The sequence below is a fragment of the Lagenorhynchus albirostris genome, chromosome 13 (genome assembly GCF_949774975.1).
Source record: "Lagenorhynchus albirostris chromosome 13, mLagAlb1.1, whole genome shotgun sequence".
NCBI classification, from domain to species: domain Eukaryota; kingdom Metazoa; phylum Chordata; class Mammalia; order Artiodactyla; family Delphinidae; genus Lagenorhynchus; species Lagenorhynchus albirostris.
This window is the reverse complement of record NC_083107.1, coordinates 1435719-1454326: the sequence shown is the minus strand read 5'-3', so window position 1 is coordinate 1454326 and position 18608 is coordinate 1435719. Positions and strand designations below refer to the sequence as shown.

The 18608-nt window shown below is 41.1% G+C and overlaps 1 long non-coding RNA gene across 1 annotated transcript in view; it reads right to left on the bottom strand.

Annotated features, from left to right (window-relative positions):
- Nucleotides 1–14149: 14149 nt before the first annotated feature.
- LOC132531064 (uncharacterized) overlaps nucleotides 14150–18608 on the bottom strand; it is a 371620-nt gene continuing 367161 nt past the window's right edge. The window contains exon 4 of the long non-coding RNA XR_009544003.1: nucleotides 14150–14422. This is a non-coding gene — a long non-coding RNA (uncharacterized LOC132531064). The remainder of the gene's footprint in view (nucleotides 14423–18608) is intronic.

Here is an 18608-nt window from a genome sequence, read left to right as displayed (position 1 = left end):
ATAATTCAACACCCATTTATGATAAAAACTCTCCAGAAAGTAGGCATAGAGGGAACTTACCTCAACATAATAAAAGCCATATATGACAAACCCACAACTAACATCATTCTCAGTGGTGAAAAACTGAAACCATTTCCTCTAAAATCAGGAACAAAACAAGGATGCCCACTCTCACCACTATTATTCAACATAGTTTTGGAAGTTTTAACCACAGCAATCAGAGAAGAAAAAGAAATAAAAGGAATCCAAATCGGAAAAGAAGAAGTAAAACTGTCACTGTTTGCGGATGACATGATACTATACATAGAGAATCCTAAAGATGCTACCAGAAAACTACTAGAGCTAATCAGTGAATTTGGAAAAGTAGCAGGATACAAAATTAAGGCACAGAAATCTCTGGCATTCCTATACACTAATGATGAAAAATCTGAAAGAGAAATTAAGGAAACACTCCTATTTACCACTGCAACAAAAAGAATAAAATACCTAGGAATAAACCTACCCAAGGAGACAAAAGACCTGTATGCAGAAAACCATAAGACACTGATGAAAGAAATCGAAGGTGATACAAACAGATGGAGAAATATACCATGTTCTTAGATTGGAAAAATCAACATTGTGAAAATGACTCTACTACCCAAAGCAATCTACAGATTCAATGCAATCCCTATCACACTACCAATGGCATTTTTAACAGAACTAGAACAAAAAACTTCACAATTTGTATGGAAACACAAAAGACCCCGAATAGACAAAGCAATCTTGAGAAAGAAAAACGGAGCTGGAGGAATCAGGCTCCCTGACATCAGACTATACTACAAAGCTACAGTAATCAAGACAGTATGGTACTGGCACAAAAACAGAAATATAGATCAATGGAACAGGATAGAAAGCCCAGAGATAGACCCACACACATATGGTCACCTTATCTTTTAAAAGGAGGCAAGAATATATAATGGAGAAAAGACAGCCTCTTCAATAAGTGGTGCTGGGAAAACTGGACAGCTACATGTAAAAGAATGAAATTAGAACACTTCCTAACACCATACACAAAAAATAACTCCAAATGGATTAAAGACCTAAATGTAAGGCCAGACACTATCAAACTCTTAGAGGAAAACATAGGCAGAGCACTCTATGACATAAATCACAGCAAGATCCTATTTGACCCACCTGCTAGAGTAATGGAAATAAAAACAAAAATAAACAAATGGGGGCTTCCCTGGTGGCGCAGTGGTTGAGAGTCCACCTGCCGATGCAGGGGACACAGGTTCGTGCCCCTGTCCAGGAAGATCCCACATGCCATGGAGCGGCTGGGCCCGTGAGCCATGGCCACTGAGCCTGCACATCCGGAGCCTGTGCTCTGCAACGGGAGAGGCCACAACAGTGAGAGGCCCGCGTGCCACAACAGTGAGAGGCCCGCGTACCACAAAAAAATAAAAATAAACAAAAAAAATAAACAAATGGAACCTAATCAAACTTACAAGCTTTTGCACAGCAAAGGCATCCATAAACAAGACAGAAAGACAACCCTCAGAATGGGAGAAAATATTTGCAAACGAAGCAACTGACAAAGGATTAATCTCCAAAATATACAAGCAGCTCATGCAGCTCAGTATCAAAAAAACAAACAACCCAACCCAAAAATGGGCAGAAGATCTAAATAGACATTTCTCCGAAGAAGATTACAGATTGCCAAACACATGAAAGGATGCTCAACATCACTGATCATTAGAGAAATGCAAATCAAAACCACAATGAGGTATCGCCTCACGCCGGTCACAATGGCCATCATCAAAAAATCTACAAACAGTAAATGCTGGAGAGGGTGTAGAGAAAAGGGAACTCTCCTGCACTGTTGGTGGGAATGTAAATTGATACAGCCACTAAGGAGAACAGTATGGATGTTCCTTAAAAACTAAAAATAGTACTACCATACCACCAAGCAGTCCCACTACTGGGCATATACCTAGAGAAAAGCATAATACAAAGAGAATCATGTACCACATTGTTCATTGCAGCACTGTTTGCAATAGCCAAGACATGGAAGCAACCTAAGTGTCCATCGACAGATGAATGGATTAAGAAGATATGGCACATGTATACAATGGAATATTACTCAGCCATAAAAAGAAATGAAATTATTTTTAGTGAGGTGGATGGACTTAGAGTCTGCCATACAGAGTGAAGTAAGTCAGAAAGAGAAAAACAAATACCATATGCTAACCCACATATATGGAATCTAAAAAAAAAAAATGGTTCTGATGAACCTAGGGGCAGGACAGGAATAAAGGACAAGGGCAAGGGGAAGGGGAAGCTGGGACGAAGTGAGAGAGTGGCATGGACATATATACACTACCAGATGTAAAATAGAGAGCTAGTGGGAAGCAGCCGCATAGCACAGGGAGATCAGCTCGGTGCTTTGTGACCACCTAGAGGGGTGGGATAGGGAGGGTGGGAGGGAGACGCAAGAGGGAGGAAATATGGGGACATATGTATACGCATAGCTGATTCACTTTGTTATAAAGCAGAAACTAACACACCATTATAAAGCAATCATATTCCAATAAAGATGTTAGAAAAAATTATTGTTGGTCCTTGTTGCACTTATTCCATTTGCCTTATATGTTCACTAGGCTCTGGCTCCAGAGCTGAAACGATCGTGGAAAATCTGAAGACAGTGAACTAATGTGGTGTCTGTCCCACTGGGATTTAGCGTTTCAGCCCGAGCTGATGCTCCCTTCTCCAGGGCTTACAGGCCTTAGGTGTTTTCCAGAGAGCTAATGCCCTGAGCCGCTGAGAAGCTACCAGGGAGCTTAGAAGCTTAACTCTGCAAGGGGAGAAAAAAATGCACCCGGATCTCTTCCTTGTTAAAGAGGCATTTGAGAGCACAGAACAGTGATTCAGTGTAGTATAATCATTCTGAGTGATACGGCTTTGATGCAAGCAGATTTCTGAGTTTAGTGAAGTTTGAACTTTATAATCCATGCTGGAAAAAAGATTTTTAAAGAATTTTTGATAGCGCTTGAGATTGCTGGAGAATTGTATGTGCTTTTTTCTTTACAAGTTCCATATGTTTTCTAAAAATCAACGTGTTTTATTCTTACAATTTTAAAAACTAAAGTTTTACAGTTAATAAAACGCCGTTTTCTTTATCAAGTTCCACATGGATTTTCGCCTGAAGCGATAAACGCCCGATGTGTGTAAACTACACAGTGGGAGGGGCGGCGTCTGATGCTGGTCCCTGTTATGGATTACGATGGGCGTGGATATAGATGTTGCCATGGCTGCAGTGCACGACGGCGTGTGTATCAGGAGCAACAGCTGTAGGGGCCCCTCACTGTGAGTGCCGGGCTTGCAGAACAACAGTTCTCCATTCAGTTCTCTGGGCCAATAGCACTTAGAAGTCCACAGTGATAGCGTCCTGGGACTAGACAGCCCCCCCCCCCACTTGCTCTGGTGTGTCCGTCACTGTTTTGCTTTCCACACAGAAGAGCCCCCGTCTCTAAGTGGCCTGTCCACATCTAAGCCTGGCCACGGTGTCTGCGTTGCGATGCTCTCTTTGTGTTTGTGTTACGAGGCTGCTGCGCGCTGCTGTCGTATTTAATGAGCCTTTATTAGACACACTCCCTGAGGGTCTTTTGTCAATAGAAGGTCCAACTTTAAAAACCACTCAATATACATTTAATCAAATATGCACTCTGAGAATGAAAGACAGACAGTGTTTACCACTTGGTCTAAGTCTCCCAGACACTGATATTTGCATTTGTCATAAATATCACTAGCATTTCCTCATCTGGCGTCTTAGCCTGGGCTTTGATAACAAAATACCACAGACATTTATTTCTCACAGTTCTGGAAGCTGGAAAGTCCAAAATCAAGGGGTCAGGTCATTTATTTTGGTGAGAGCTGTCTCCCTGGTGTACGGATGGCTGTCTTCTTGCTGTGTTTTTACCTGGCAGGAGAGAGGGAGAGGGAGGGAGGGAAAGAGGGGGGGAAGGAGGACGGATGCTCTGGTATTTCGTCTACAAGGACACTAGTCCCATCATGGGCATCACCCCCATGACCTCTAAACCTAATCTAATTATCTGCCAAAGGCCCCACCTCCAAATACCTTCCTGGGAATTAGGGCTTCTGCATATGAATGTCTTGGGGGTGGGTCAGGGAGACACAATTCACTCCACAGCACCTGGGTCTACCACCCTCTGATCATCTCACTATGGGTTGGGGTAGGAGAGGGTGAGGGGTCCACATTTCAGTCTTTCAAGGTCAACTGTTTTGGTCTTATTATATACTGTGTTTCATGCTTTCATTTTATTGTTCCTTCTCCTACAAGGTCCCTTCAGTAATAGGTATACTTGTTTATTTTATCATTAGTTATTTTGCAGGCAATGCATTTTTCAATGGATTTTTTCTTCTAGAAATGCCTCATAAACAATCCTATTATTCAGTTTCCAAGTTGTGGTTACTGGCATGACCTGCAATCTCATCGGTCCCAATGTCTGTCCCTGACGCACACATAACGAAGCCGCTGGTTGTGATACTGTCTCTTCTGTGAGCTACTGTGTCTGCTCTTATTCTTCACACACAGCACAGTCTTCTTTAAGTATCTATTGTTGTCTAGTTAAATAACTCTGAACTTTAAAAAAAATCCCCGAATAAAATATTCTTATTTTAAAAGGGTTGAATATTCTTGCACGTACATATTGCATGATTGATATTAATACAACAAAATTATGGAAACATTTATATGCAAAATTAAGCAAACTTTAAGTGAAAGTATGTTCTCATCACTTTGAGGTATGTCTGGAAATGGAATTGCTGAGTCATACAGGAAGCTCTATGTTTAACATCTTGAATGCCAGCCAAAATGCTGTCCAAGGCAGCTGCACCCTTTTACGACCCCATCAACAATGTATAAGGGTTCCATTTTCTTTACGTCCTTGCTAGCATTTGTTATTGTTTGCCTTTTTTATTCATCCTAGTGGATGTGAAGTGCTATCTCATCATGGTTTTGATTAGCATTTCCCTAATGACTAATGACTTTGAGTATTATTTCATGTGCTTATTGGCCGTTTATAGATCTTCTCTGGATACATGTCTATTCAGGTCCTTTGTTAATTTTGTCTACCTTAATTGAAATATATTTGACATATAACATTATGTAAGTTTAAGGTATACACTGTGATGATTTGATATGTATTGACATTATGAAATGATTACCACGGTAAGGTTAGTTAACACATCCATTGCATGGTTACCATTTGTGTGTGAGTGTGTGTGTGTGTGTGTGTGTGTGTGTGTGTGTGTGGTGAGATCATTTAAGATCTCTCTTAGCAACTTTCAAGTATATAATACAGTATTGTTAACCATAGTCATCATGCTGTACAGTAGATCCCTAGAACTTATTCATCTTATAACTGGGAATTTGTGCCCTTTGATCACCATCTGACACTTCCCCCACCCCTTGGACTCTGGCAACTACCAATTTATAAAAAATAAAAACAACCCAAATATCTATCTACCGAGGAATAGATAAACAAAGTATGGTATATCTATACTGCGGAATATAACTGGCAATTAAAAGAATAAGCTGCATGCATGCTACAACGTGGATGAAACTTGAAAACATCGTGCTAAGTGAAAGAAAAGTCTTTGGTGAAAAGACATTCACCAAAGTCTACACTGTTTCCATTTATAGTTCCACAACAGGCAAATACGCAGAGACAAAGTCGCTTAGGAGCTGCAGGGGATCGGGGGAGGGAGAGGACAGGGCAAGATTACTAATGTGTATGAGATTTTTCTTCTCAAGTGAAAAAGTATTCTAAAATTAGAAAATGGTGAAGGTTAAACAACTCTGCAAATATACTAAAAGTAAGAAACCAAAATACAAAATTGTACACTTCAGAAGGATGAATTGTATGGTACGTGACTTATATCTCAATAAAACTGTTAATTTGTTTTAACTAAGCAAATGCCGTTCTTGTCTTTACCCGCGAGAGTGTGATGGTCTGCCACAAGACCTGTAAGCAAGATTAAGGATTTGGGAAATTGAATAAATATAGCCTTTTATTTCCTCAAGGAAATTATCAGGGGCAGTAACAGGTTTCCCCCAACTTTTATTTTGAAAATTTTCAAACCTACAGAAACACTGAAAGACTAGTATAATAAACACTCAAATACACTCTGTCCATATCCGACAATTATTAATACGTTAATAACTGTTAACGTATTACCACCTGTGTGTGCGCATGTGCATCTGAATGAGCAGATGGTGAGTCGCAGATATCATGGTCCTTTCTCATCAATACTCCAGATCCAGAATGTGTCTCCGAAGGACAAGGATGTTCTCCTATATAACCTCAGCACCGTCACCGGCAAGAGACCCACAGGTGACAGTATGTGCAGCATCCTAGTAGATGATACACAGTCAGTAGTCTTGTTTCCCAGTGTTCCCAGCAAGGCACTTTATAGCTTTTTATGGCCCAGATCCAGGATCAAATCATTGCCTGACATCTAACATCTTTCAATCCAAGACGGTCTCCCTACTTCTTTTATCTTCCATGTCACTGACATTTTTAAGGAGTCAAGGCCAGTTATTTTTTTAAATGTCCTCTAATTTTTTTTAAAGTATAGATTCATGTTACACACTTTGGGCAAGAATATCACGTGGGTGATAATGTATCATATCTGAAAACATGATATCAGCTGTCCCGGTCTTAGTGAAATTCAGTAGAACAACTTGGTTAAAGGTGGGGTATCTGTCAGACCTCTCCAGTGCAAAGGTACCTTTTTAATTCCTAATTAATAAACAATCTTTGTAACTAATAAGTAATACAAGTGAATATTCTGTTCCCCCAAATAATGAAACAGATACTACGTGCTAAGAATTTACGGGGAGTATTTCTGATTTCCAGTGAGCATTGCTGGCTGTGTCTACCCTGGGCTGCCTGGTGGGAAAAGCCTGGGGGATTGTCGGTTCTCAAGTTAACGGTGTCACCACAGCAAGCATGTGGGGTTGGGGAGTATTTCTTAATCTATATCAGTAGTATAATCACATGGAAATTTGAAGACTTAATAGAAGTCTAATAAAGTAATGTTGCAAACTCCTTCTATGCATTCTGCTTATCTTTAAAATAGATTTAATAGCACCTAATTCTGTAGATTGGTGCCAGGAGACAGGAGCTGGATGGTATGCAAATGCCCACGGAAAACGTCTATGCTCTTGGACGTGGTTAAACTATTGTTTCTGTCCCAAGAAGAGCATGTCTGAATAAACTGCAAGTTGAGGAGAAGCTTAGAGATAACACTTTGCTTTTCTAGAGCACTTTTGTGCCCAACGACTGGCTGCACTCAAATCATCATTCAATCTACCTCTAGGAGACATACAGGTGGTAATGTACTACCTACATCATTTCCTTCGAGGGCTGGAGAAAACCAGAGCACAGAATTGTGACCTGCTCTGTGAATCCATCCGCATCCCTGCAGGGGTGGGAGTGCCTTTATGCTTTCCTGCTTATTTCTTTAACGTTAATGAAAAGCAGATTAATTTTTTCATTGGAGGTTGCTATGAGATAAATGAAAGGTGAGGTCAGCTGGGTCTCTTCCTGCTTGAAAATTGCTCAGTCACATCTTCTGAGACACCTTCTTAATTCTAAAACTATCCTGGAGTAAAAGGAGTAATTTAGACCAAGAGGATGAATGAATGCTGAGGAGTGGGGAACAAAGAACTTAAGGAAACACTCAAAATATCTCAAGGATTTAGTTCAGAGGCAAAGCTAGGAATTTAGAGTCTTATTATCCTGGTTTTGAATGGGATTTCAAAACACTAATTAGTGCCCTAACTCTCCCCGCAAGCAACCTGTTTCACTCAAAGGCCAGTGAGGAAGCAGAATTAGAAGTGAAAGGAATGATTCTCTAGGCGGCTTTGTTGCCCTTCTTCCCCATCTCACTTAGGACTTAACCATGGGGGAAACCACCGGCAGGAATAAGCTACAGTCTGTGTGAGAGAGACGGGGTCCCTGGGGCTGCAGGTGGCATCAGGAACACTGCTCAGAGCAGGATAGATGGTCTGTGAATTGCGGGTGGGGCAGTAGCAGTTCTGGAAGAACGTGGACTTGGTGGTTAGCCTCAAAGCAGATCACGCTGGCCAGCTGGAAGCTTTGCCCACTGAGTTGGGCACACAATGATTCAAGCACTCTGGCTAGATGTGGGACCCATCTGCCAGACCTTCCAACCAGGGTCAGGCTCAGGACCTCCTTCTGTTACCTTCACAGCTGCATATCCTATATAAATGTTAAGGATGGACTTCCTTCAACAAGTTTATATTCTGAAACACAATGTTGAAAAGTACAAACACATCAGTTTGTGAAGTTTAGATCCATACGCTGAAGGAGAGAAGCGCACCCGTTCACTGTCAGAGCCCCTCACATCTGCAGTTCCGATCACTTTCACCTTTTTCGCCTGGAGAGCAAGTGTGTGTTAAGTTGGTGGGAACCCACATTTTTACTGACTGAACCCAGATAATACTATTGACAGAATGGGTGGTATCAGAATCCCCACCACCGCAAACCCAGCTTAGACATTATTACGGGAAAAAGAAACTACTTCCAGTATGTGTAGAAGCCAAAATGGGACCCTGACACCTCCACGGACCTTCAGAGCTACCAGCTGACAACAGCAAGGTGTGAAACAATGACCCGAGCATCAGCAAGGTCTCCGCTAAGGGCCTGGGTGCTGAGTGTTTCCTGGAATCACAACAGCTAACATCTTTATTAAGATCCGGTGATTTTGTTTGTTTGGAGCAAACTGATTTGTACTTATTTGCATGAAACACATTCAGTTCCCTCCCTTCGACTAAAAATAGTTTCAATTCCTATCCATTGGGCAGGTCGCCTGTCTGGGTTTTAGACGTGGACATGAAGCCCCCAGGACCCTTGATGAGCTATTGCTTTAGCCACAAAAGGACTGAAGGACACCGTATTAGAAGTGAGGAGGGAAGAACAATGAGAAACAGTTGATGAGAGTTCCAAATGGAAGCAAGAGAGGAAAAGAAGCAGACAGATTTTCCTAAGAAATAATAAAAGAAACCTTTTTAGTTTCTACATTACAAGGTTCCATTGAGTGTCCTGAGTAAAAATAGGGGGGAGAAAAGGAAACTTCTCATGGAAATTAGCTGATTGCTTCCCAGCCCCCATTTCCCCTCTCTCCTTCCCGACAGTCTTTTATCTCTGATGGGGACCTGTGGTCCCCGAGAAGCAGACTCCACGCCCAGCCCTAGGGCTGGATGCTGTAGTCTATTTCATCTCTCTGGCTACAGAGATTGGTTCAAAAGTGGACAGGCTACCTACACAGCCTCAGTTGGTGACTCCCAGGTTTTCTGGGAATGCAGAGATAAACCATTTGAATGAGGAGTGCTGGCTCCCAGACAAGGAAGCTGGGAGCTGGTGGCAGCCAACCTGGTCCCCTGGCTTGATGCTGGAAGGCTGAGTGGAGATGCAGGGAGAAACCGAGCCCTTGTCGGCACCCATGTCTCTGTTACTGGAGCACGTAATTCCCTTATTGTTCAAGCTCATTTGGGCTGGGGTTTGTTTCTCTCTGTTAATGAGAATGATTTATCATTGAATCCGAGTAAAAGAAATCTCATCAAGAAATTTCAGAACAGCCAGGATGAAGCTATAGTTCTAAAACCTTCTTGCAAGAAAAAATTAAATACATCACCTACAAGGAAACGATCAGGCTGACTGTCAATTTTTCAGCAAAATTACCAGGTGGTAAAAATCGTGGGAAAATATCTCCCAAATTTCGAGGGAAAATTATTTTTATCTTAGAAATTTACGTAGTGAATCTCTTCTCAAGTGTGAAGCCATGACATTTTCAAATTTACATTTTTAAGTTCGCCTCCCACTACTCTTTCTTAAGAAGTTGCTTAAAGATGTGCTTTCAAAGAAACGAGGGGCTCGAACAAGGGAGAGGAAGACACGGACTGGAGGCTGCACCCGCTCAACCCAATAAGGGATACAGGGATGTCCTGGGACAGCAGCTGTGCCCCAGCCTGAGGGGTGGTCTGCACGAGTGGGTCGGGGGAGAGCCTGGGGCAGACACCTCTGCAGGGGTGGTCGCTTGTGGGAAAAGCTGACCTGACGGGGCAGATTGGAAAGAAAAGTCACCTGGAAAAGCAAGCAGTTGAAAAAGTTAGGCAGATGTTTACTATAGTGAAGAAGATGCTGTATAAAAATTTCACGGCACACATCGCTATCAGGGATAATAGTAAGAACACAGACTATTGCTTAGTTATCACAAGATGTGACGTGGCACCATTGGGAGAATGTGAGATGGCTTTTGAAGAGCCCCATTCACATCATGACACAGTGAAATGCACCCTTACTGCCTATAACTTATAGATAATTATGAATAGTTAACAAATGTTGTATTTTACAATGAAGCGGTTATGAATTTTATTTTTGTTGTTTTCTTACATTTTGGAACCCTTTTTTTCTCAGGTTTCACACATAAGCGCTTGAAAAATCTCATAGGTCCTAAGCAATTATCTATAGTGCCTCATAGATAGGACGTGATGGGAGCAGTGTTAGGACAACACATCATCATCTGCTGTAAAGTGAATCAACTGGAAAAACAGTGAAATTGTGATTAATGACAAAATCAACAACTTACACGTATTGAGTGCTTACCACATGCCAGGCTTGTTCCAAACACTATTTATGTGTTATTTTATTTAATGATCTCACTGACTACGTTATTGGTATTATCGCTTCCATAGATAATGAATGGATGGATTTTAACCTCTAGCCTAGAGCCGCCCATGCAATATTTCTCCAGAACCTGATGACATCTAAAACAGAAATCAAGAAAGAGCAGAGAAGCACGGTATTTAGAAACATGACAGTCAATACCAGCAGAAAAAAAAAATGAAAAAACTTAAAGTTATCATTTGAAGAGGGGGTTTGCAGGTAGGAAGCAGTAGGGGAAAAAAACTGCTAATTTTCACTTATAAATTTTTGTACTGTTTGATCTTTGAATATCTGCCTGTATTAATTTACAAGCTTTTAAAAAATAAAATAAAGAACATGAAAGCAACAAATGGCATAATTCGGGCCCCAGACAAGCTTTTCCACGTTACTTTCCACGTGGAGTTGAACTTGGGTGAGCGCTTGTCAGAGTTACTACTACCTGAGTCATGGTAGCAGAACAGACGGCTCCAGCAGGACCACTGCAGTTCCCAGGAGCTGATTCTCCTCTGCCTCACCGCACTGTGATGCTTTTCACTCAGTTTTAGACTAGAATTCAAATAGTGATGTGAGAAAGAGACATGAAGAATTTCAATAAAATATTTGCATTCTGAGTTAGTTGCATTCAGGAGCAATGCCATAGCCTGCTCTCCACTTACATATTGAAATTCCTACTCCTTTGCTCATTTGCCCAATAGCATTTAATTGACAAATGTTAGCAGATGTGCATTTTTTCATGGTAGGTCCTGTTGGTGGAGGGAACTGCTAGGTACATATGAGCTAAATCAGAGGCAAACAGAAACTTAGCTGGAGTGTGTGTGCATGTGTGTGTGTGTGTGTGTGTGTGTGTGTGTGTGTGTGTGTGCGTGTGCGTGCCTGCATGTTGGGAGGGGTTTAGAGATAGAGACCCTAATCTCATCTACTGAATTAATCTAATTCCTGAAAGCTTGAATCTTTGGGTCTTATTCCAATAGTTAAAATATCCTAACATAGTTGATCTTTGTACTCAGACATATTTGATCTAGACAGTGCGTTATAAGGAATTGAATTCCTTCTCTTTTTTTTTTGCGGTACGCATGCCTCTCACTGTCGTGGCCTCTCCCGTTGCAGAGCACAGGCTCCGGACGCGCAGGCTCAGTAGCCACGGCTCACGGGCCCAGCCGCTCCACGGCATGTGTGATCTTCGCGGACCGGGGCACGAACCCGTGTCCCCTGCATTGGCAGGCGGACTCTCAACCACTAGCGCCACCAGGGAAGCCCCTGAATTCCTTCTTTAGCTTAGTTTTGGGCATTCTGTCTCATATTATAATGCAGTGCTAGAACAAAGATCTTTTGAACACTCAGCGATTGTTCATTTTTTTCCCAGGAAACTATGTCCATGTCAAGAATTTCTCCTACTGGGGCATCATCGCTCACCGCCACTGGCAAACACGCAGCTGAAGACTTACAGAGATAGAGTGCAGGTAGGGTGACAAAAATCATGGTAAACCTCATTGACAATATCCTTCTTTCTGACAGAAACTTACTGAGACACAGGATCTGAAAAGATGTAAGGTTGGTGAAAACTGAGAACTTTTAAGGTTTGATTCTCTTCCAGTGTAGGAAGGTGAGTTATTAAATATCCCCAATGCATCCTTAAATTTTTAATGCATACAATGAACAAGGCAGACCACACAACAGAAAACTTGTCATTCCCACGCAGGAGAAAGGATGGAGTGGGCATGTACCAGGTGACAAGTCATGGGACACAGAAATGGGAAGTTGAGGAACAGGTAATGTAAAAACATTGAGACTAATGTTTTGTTTCAAACTTCAAAGAACGTTGTCAGTGAACTGTGTAATGATTCTCGGTCTTCTCCTGCCATCAGGGAAGTTCTGAGATGCCCAGCATCTGGTAGGCAAGCCATCAGGGTCCATGACACCATTTTTTTCCCATCAGTTGAGTAATCCAGCCGTAAGTGAAATCAAATTTTTCTTTCCTTACTTTTTATTGATTGAGTATTTTATTTTAGTAGTCTCTGCTTTTGTGTCAATAGACTCACAAATAACTCAGAATCCTTTCCACGTCTATTACCAAGCTCACGGGGCTGCTATCAGCAGAATCTTCTTTCCATCGTCTCTTGAAAACCAATGATGTGCCCAGCTCCGGGGTGATGATGGCTTTTGCCCTATTTTCCATGTTTTCTCCAAATCCTGCTGAGTAACCTTTAAGTAAAATTTCTGATAACTTGTGAATCAATTAAATCCCATTTTATTTCTCCACCTTTCAATAAGAATAAGAGTCATTGTTGTTGGAACCTTGGAATCAGCATTTGTTTGCATATTCCAAGGCTTTTTGTCTCCTGACATCAAGGGCCATGGCTGCCCTTGCTGCTTACAACCAGGGAGGTCAAGTGGATGATCTGTTTCAAAGTTCACTGTCACCCATTGTCTGAATGTGTCTTCCTCTCATTACCTGTAGGTGTGTGACAGGGGAAATAATACTCATCCCAGTTTTCACTATTAATATAATGGGGAAATATGTTGAACCATAAAATTTTAGCTTTTTCTAAGTTGACATTCTCTTGACTTCCTCTCTACAAGGAGAAAATGAAGTTCAGTGTCACAATGTCTGAACAGTTTTGAAGTACAATTAATACGTTTTTGTTAAATAAAGACCAAAATTTACTTAGATGGGTTCTCTCAGAAACAAAGAACTTTAAAAAAATCTAACTCCACCAACTCTTTCAAGCCATTTAGGAACTGCCAATAAATTTTTAAGGAAGAAGGAATGAAAGGAAGGAAGGAAGGAAAGAAGGAAAAGAGGGAAGGAAGGAAAGAAGGAAATAAAGGAAAGAAAGAAAAGAAAGAAAGAAAGAAAGAAAGAAAGAAAGAAAGAAAGAAAGAGAGAAAGAAAGAAAGAAAGAAAGAAAAGAAAAAGAGAGAGAGAAAGAAAGAAAGAAAAGGAATGACTCCTGTACCAGAGTTAAGTCTGAGACCTTCTAACTTACATGTCTCTTCAATTACATCAGTTGAATATGCTTTTAAGAAATTCACTTTAAAAATTCAGTCAGTTGGACTGAAAGTTTTTTCTACAAGTTTTAATACCATAAATTATTTTAAAAATATTAAAATGTTCACAAGACCACAGATTCAAATAGGAAAGGCAGGAAAGTACATGCCCAGTCATGAGCTACCATGGTGGTTTCCAGCTTGGAGGAGTCATAGACCAGAAACACCTTGAAAAATCTTTCAAGGGAATTGAACCAAATTACCAACTTTTGATTTTACTAAGTAAGGAAAAACAAGTGAGGAAAATTAACACACCAAACAACAAAACACATGATCTCAGAATAAGAATTTTTTAATTAAAAAAAAATTAATTTTTAAATTAAATGAGTTTAGCTTTATGAGAAGTGCAGTGTATTTTTCTGATTTCTTTTATAAGCTCTTACTTGAGAGATGAAAACCTTATCACAAAATAGCCTGGGTAGTTTTATTACTGCGTAGAAATCACTGAGTTAAAGGGCTGACACTTCACTCAGCACCGTTTATGGAAAAGTTCAGAAAATGAAAAAAAATCTTCGTTGGAAGCTCTGCTCCTTCCAGATGAATGAATAGTGTCATCGGGGACTAGAAAAGATAAAAACAGACACATCTGCTCTGCTGCCATCATCCTTAACAAATACAGAAATCTGGAAATGAAGATAAAAAAGATAGATGAACATTTCCAAAAGTATGTTGCATAAAGCACGACTTTCAGAAGCTGTTCTGTGAAAAGTGGCCAAAGACGGGTCGGTGATGTTTGGAGTTTCGTGACGGATTGTGATGTATGGAAGCTCTGAGAAACTGCCATGCTGGACCAGAAAACCTGATTAATTCTGTCCAGCTACTGTCCACGTACATTTAAGCTCAGAACTCCCGTTGTAAGAACTGTGAACCTGGAACACGTCACGTTCTCCAGTGTTTCACTAATCTGTGTGACAATTAGGAGAGCTTTCAGGAAATTAAGGAATTAGTCTAGGCACTGAAATTGTACCATCTTGAATTATATCCAGTGACTTGAATCATATCCAGTCACTCATTAATTCACATTCACTGAGCAGTAACTGCAGGTAAAATAATATCCTAAACAATGTGAAGAATTAAATAATAAATGAGTAAAGTATAAGGGGTCTAACTTCAAAGATCATAATCTATAAAGAAAAATAAAACTTATTCAAGGAGCAAAATAAAGTATAAGCACATTAAATCAAGTTGAAGATAAATTATTCAGAATCACTGAAGGTCGAAAATAAAGAGGAAATAAAATTGGGTTGAAGATATACAGGTTTCTCACAGGTTTTTTTTTCCTAAGCTAAATATTAAATAATTAATTTATTTTATAACTCTGAAAAAGTCATTTAACCCCCCCGACCTCACTTTCCTTATCTGAAAATGAGAAAATTAAGCTAAACTTTTCCTTCCTGCTCTAAAGCTTGATGCCGTGATTCTGACAGAATTTCCCATCCGGCAAAAATGACATTTGAAGAAAGATAGGGATTTTCTTTTATCAAAACAAGTAGATAGTTCTTCTGTCACCCATATTCAGATCCCTGGAGATTATTCCAGATGAAAAATTCCATATGGCAGTTGTGGAAAGTAATGCACTTGACAAATAGCCCTCAGAGCAATTTAAGGGCAAGGAGGGCATGCCTCTAATTCATGCCCCACACCAGTGCCACATTAATCTTCCTACAAGACAGGTTGGGCACACTGGACCTTGCCCAAAACACTTTAATAGTTTTCCACGGCACACAGCTACCCATTTCAAACTGCCTTGAACGTATGTCCCAAGATTCCATTCTTAATTACAAATTATTGGGTTGCAAAGAAAACAATGTTCATGAGCTACTTTATGCAAAAGAGAAATATATTAAAAGAAGCAGGGATACTCTTGAAACACAGGGCAGTAAGTACAGCTGGATTTGCTAAGGACTTCACTAAGGAAGGGAATCATACAGAATCAAGATACTTATGTATTTATTTTTATCGGGATAGCATTCTAGTACCACAAAGTTCACCATTTTGGAGTTTACATTTCACTGGTTTCTCATATATTCACAAGGTTGTGCAACCAGCACCGTTGTCTGATTCCAGGACATTTTCAGCACCCAAAGAAACCCACACTCATCACTGTCACTCCCTACTCACCTATCCACCCTCCTGTAGCAAAAAATAATTTATTTACTATCTCCATGGATCTTCCTATTCTGAATATTTTATAAAAATGGAATAACATAATAGGAGGCCTTTTGTGTCTGCCTTCTTACAGTTAGAAAGTGTTTTCAAGGTGGACCCACATTGTAGCATGTATCAGGGCTTCATTTCTTTTATGGTTGAATAATATTCAATTGTATTGTTATGCCATGTTTTGTTTCTCTATCCATCAGTTGATAGACTGTTTCCATTTTTTGGCTATTCTGAATAATGCTGCTATAAGCATTCATTTACAAGTTATTACATAAGCATATGTCTTCATGGGTATATGCTTTGGAGTGGCATATGCCTAGGAGTGAAATTGCTGGATCATGTGGTATCAGGGATTGAATTTTGTTTACCTCCCCACACCCAATTCATATGTCGAAGTTGTAACCCTCATGCAACCTCATTTGGAAATAGGGTCATTGCAGATGTGATTAGTTAAGATAAAGTCATCTTCATTGGAGTAGGCCTGGTGTCCATATAAAATGGGGAGATTTGGACACAGACACACTACCTGAACAAGAAGGCAAAGATTGCAGGGATGTGTCTACAAACCAAGGACCACCAACCATGGCAACAAACACCAGAAGCCTGGAGAGAGGCAGGGAACAGATCCTCCCCCAGAACCCTAGGCAGGAACCAACTCTGTGGACGCCTTGGTCTCACACCTCCAGCCTCCACAACTGTAAGACTATACAATTCTGCTGTTGCAGAACATAATACTTTGCTCTGGTAGCCCTGGGAAATTAATTCACATGGCAATTCTACGTTTGATTTTTGAGGAACTGTCTAAGTGTTTTTCCAAAGTGAGCCACAACTACTGAGCCTGCGCTCTAGGGCCCGCGAGTCACAACTACTGAAGCCCGCGCGCCACAACTACTGAAGCCAGCACGCCTGGAGCCTGTGCTCCGCAACAAGAGAAGCCACCGCAATGAGAAGCCCACGCACCGCAATGAAGAGTAGCCCCCGCTTGCTGCAACTAGAGAAAAGCCCACGCGCAGCAACAAAGACCCAATGCGGCCAAAAATAAAATAAATAAATAAATAAATAAAAAAGAAAGAAAGGAAGAAAGAAAGAAAGAAAGAAAGAAAGAAAGAAAGCCAGCAGCTTGCTTGCTCCGTGCCAGACCCTGTGCTCACTTAGCACTTCTTCTGGATTATCTCACTTGGTCTTCCCAGCACCTAGTAAGGTAGGAAATACGGCGATGTCCATTTTATAGATGAGGAGGTTGAAGCCCAGAGAGGTTAAGTAACTTGCCCAAAGCCACAGAGATAACAAGCAGCAGATAGCACATAAAAACCCTTCTGCTCACACTTTTTTTTTTTTTTTGCGGTACGCGGGCCTCTCACCGTTGTGGCCTCTCCCGTTGCGGAGCACAGGCTCCGGACCTGCAGTCTCAGCGGCCATGGCTCACGGGCCCAGCCACTCCGTGGCATGTGGGAGCTTCCTGGACCGGGGCACGAACCCGCGTCCCCTGCATCGGCAGGCGGACTCTCAACCACTGCGCCACCAGGGAAGCCCTGTTCTTCATTTTTTATTATCTGGTTGTTTGTTTTCCTTGTTTATATCGTCATGTATTAATGACTTTCTATTATTCAGTGGGTGCTAATCCATTACTAAATTGCTTATTTTTACGTTCAAATTGTTACGTTCAACACAAACCCGTTCATGTTAGTACCTGTGACCTTGTGACCTTCTGACCTATGACCTCCTCCCACTATTCTTTCAGCATTTCTCCATTTTCTGGTGCAATAAGGTGTCCCAGGATCATCTCAGAATTTCCCTGTCCCAAATATGGCCTCATTTATCTAAGGAAACCTTTTTCATTTTACTGGAGAATGATATTTAGAAATCAAGATCTGGGTGTTTATCGGACATTTATGAATCTTCCTTTGTGAGTTTTCTATTCAATATTTCATATTTGATGGCATAGTTTTCTCTGTTTTCTGCTTTGAATTGTCTCCAAAAGTGAATTAATTAAACTCAAACTGAAAGTTGGATGAGGTGAAAATTCCTAAAGGAAATAATTGTTCTTCCCTAAAGAAAACTCCAAAAGTCAAATATGTACAATTTTTTCATAAAACATGATATTACAGAGGGGTATAATATTCATACCTGTTCTACTTTCATTATTGAAGGGTCACGCCCTTCATCCTTGCCCTTTTCCTCAATCAACCTTAATGTATTCTCATGGATTAAATTGCCAATCTAATATCCAAACCGCCGCGGCCCCTCCCGCCGCGGAGCCCAGGCTCCCGACGCGCAGGCTCAGCGGCCATGGCTCACAGGCCCAGCTGCTCCGCGGCATGTGGGATCTTCCCGGACCGGGGCACGAACCCGCGTCCCCTGCATCGGCAGACGGACTCCCAATCACTGCGCCACCAGGGAAGCCCTATTATATCTCTTTTTAAATGAATTATAACCTTTCTAAGAAATGTCACAATACTTCTACATGCATGCAACACATTATTGGAATAACACATTATATCTAAGAAAATCTATGTCAGTCATCTAACTCGGGATATACAATCTTTTGTCCAAATTCTTACAGACGGGCCCCACTGATGCCTAACCTTCCCAGCGAAAGTGAGCACTTGCTTGAACCGCTTGTTTTCTCCCAGTGGGCGTGTGTCCTCA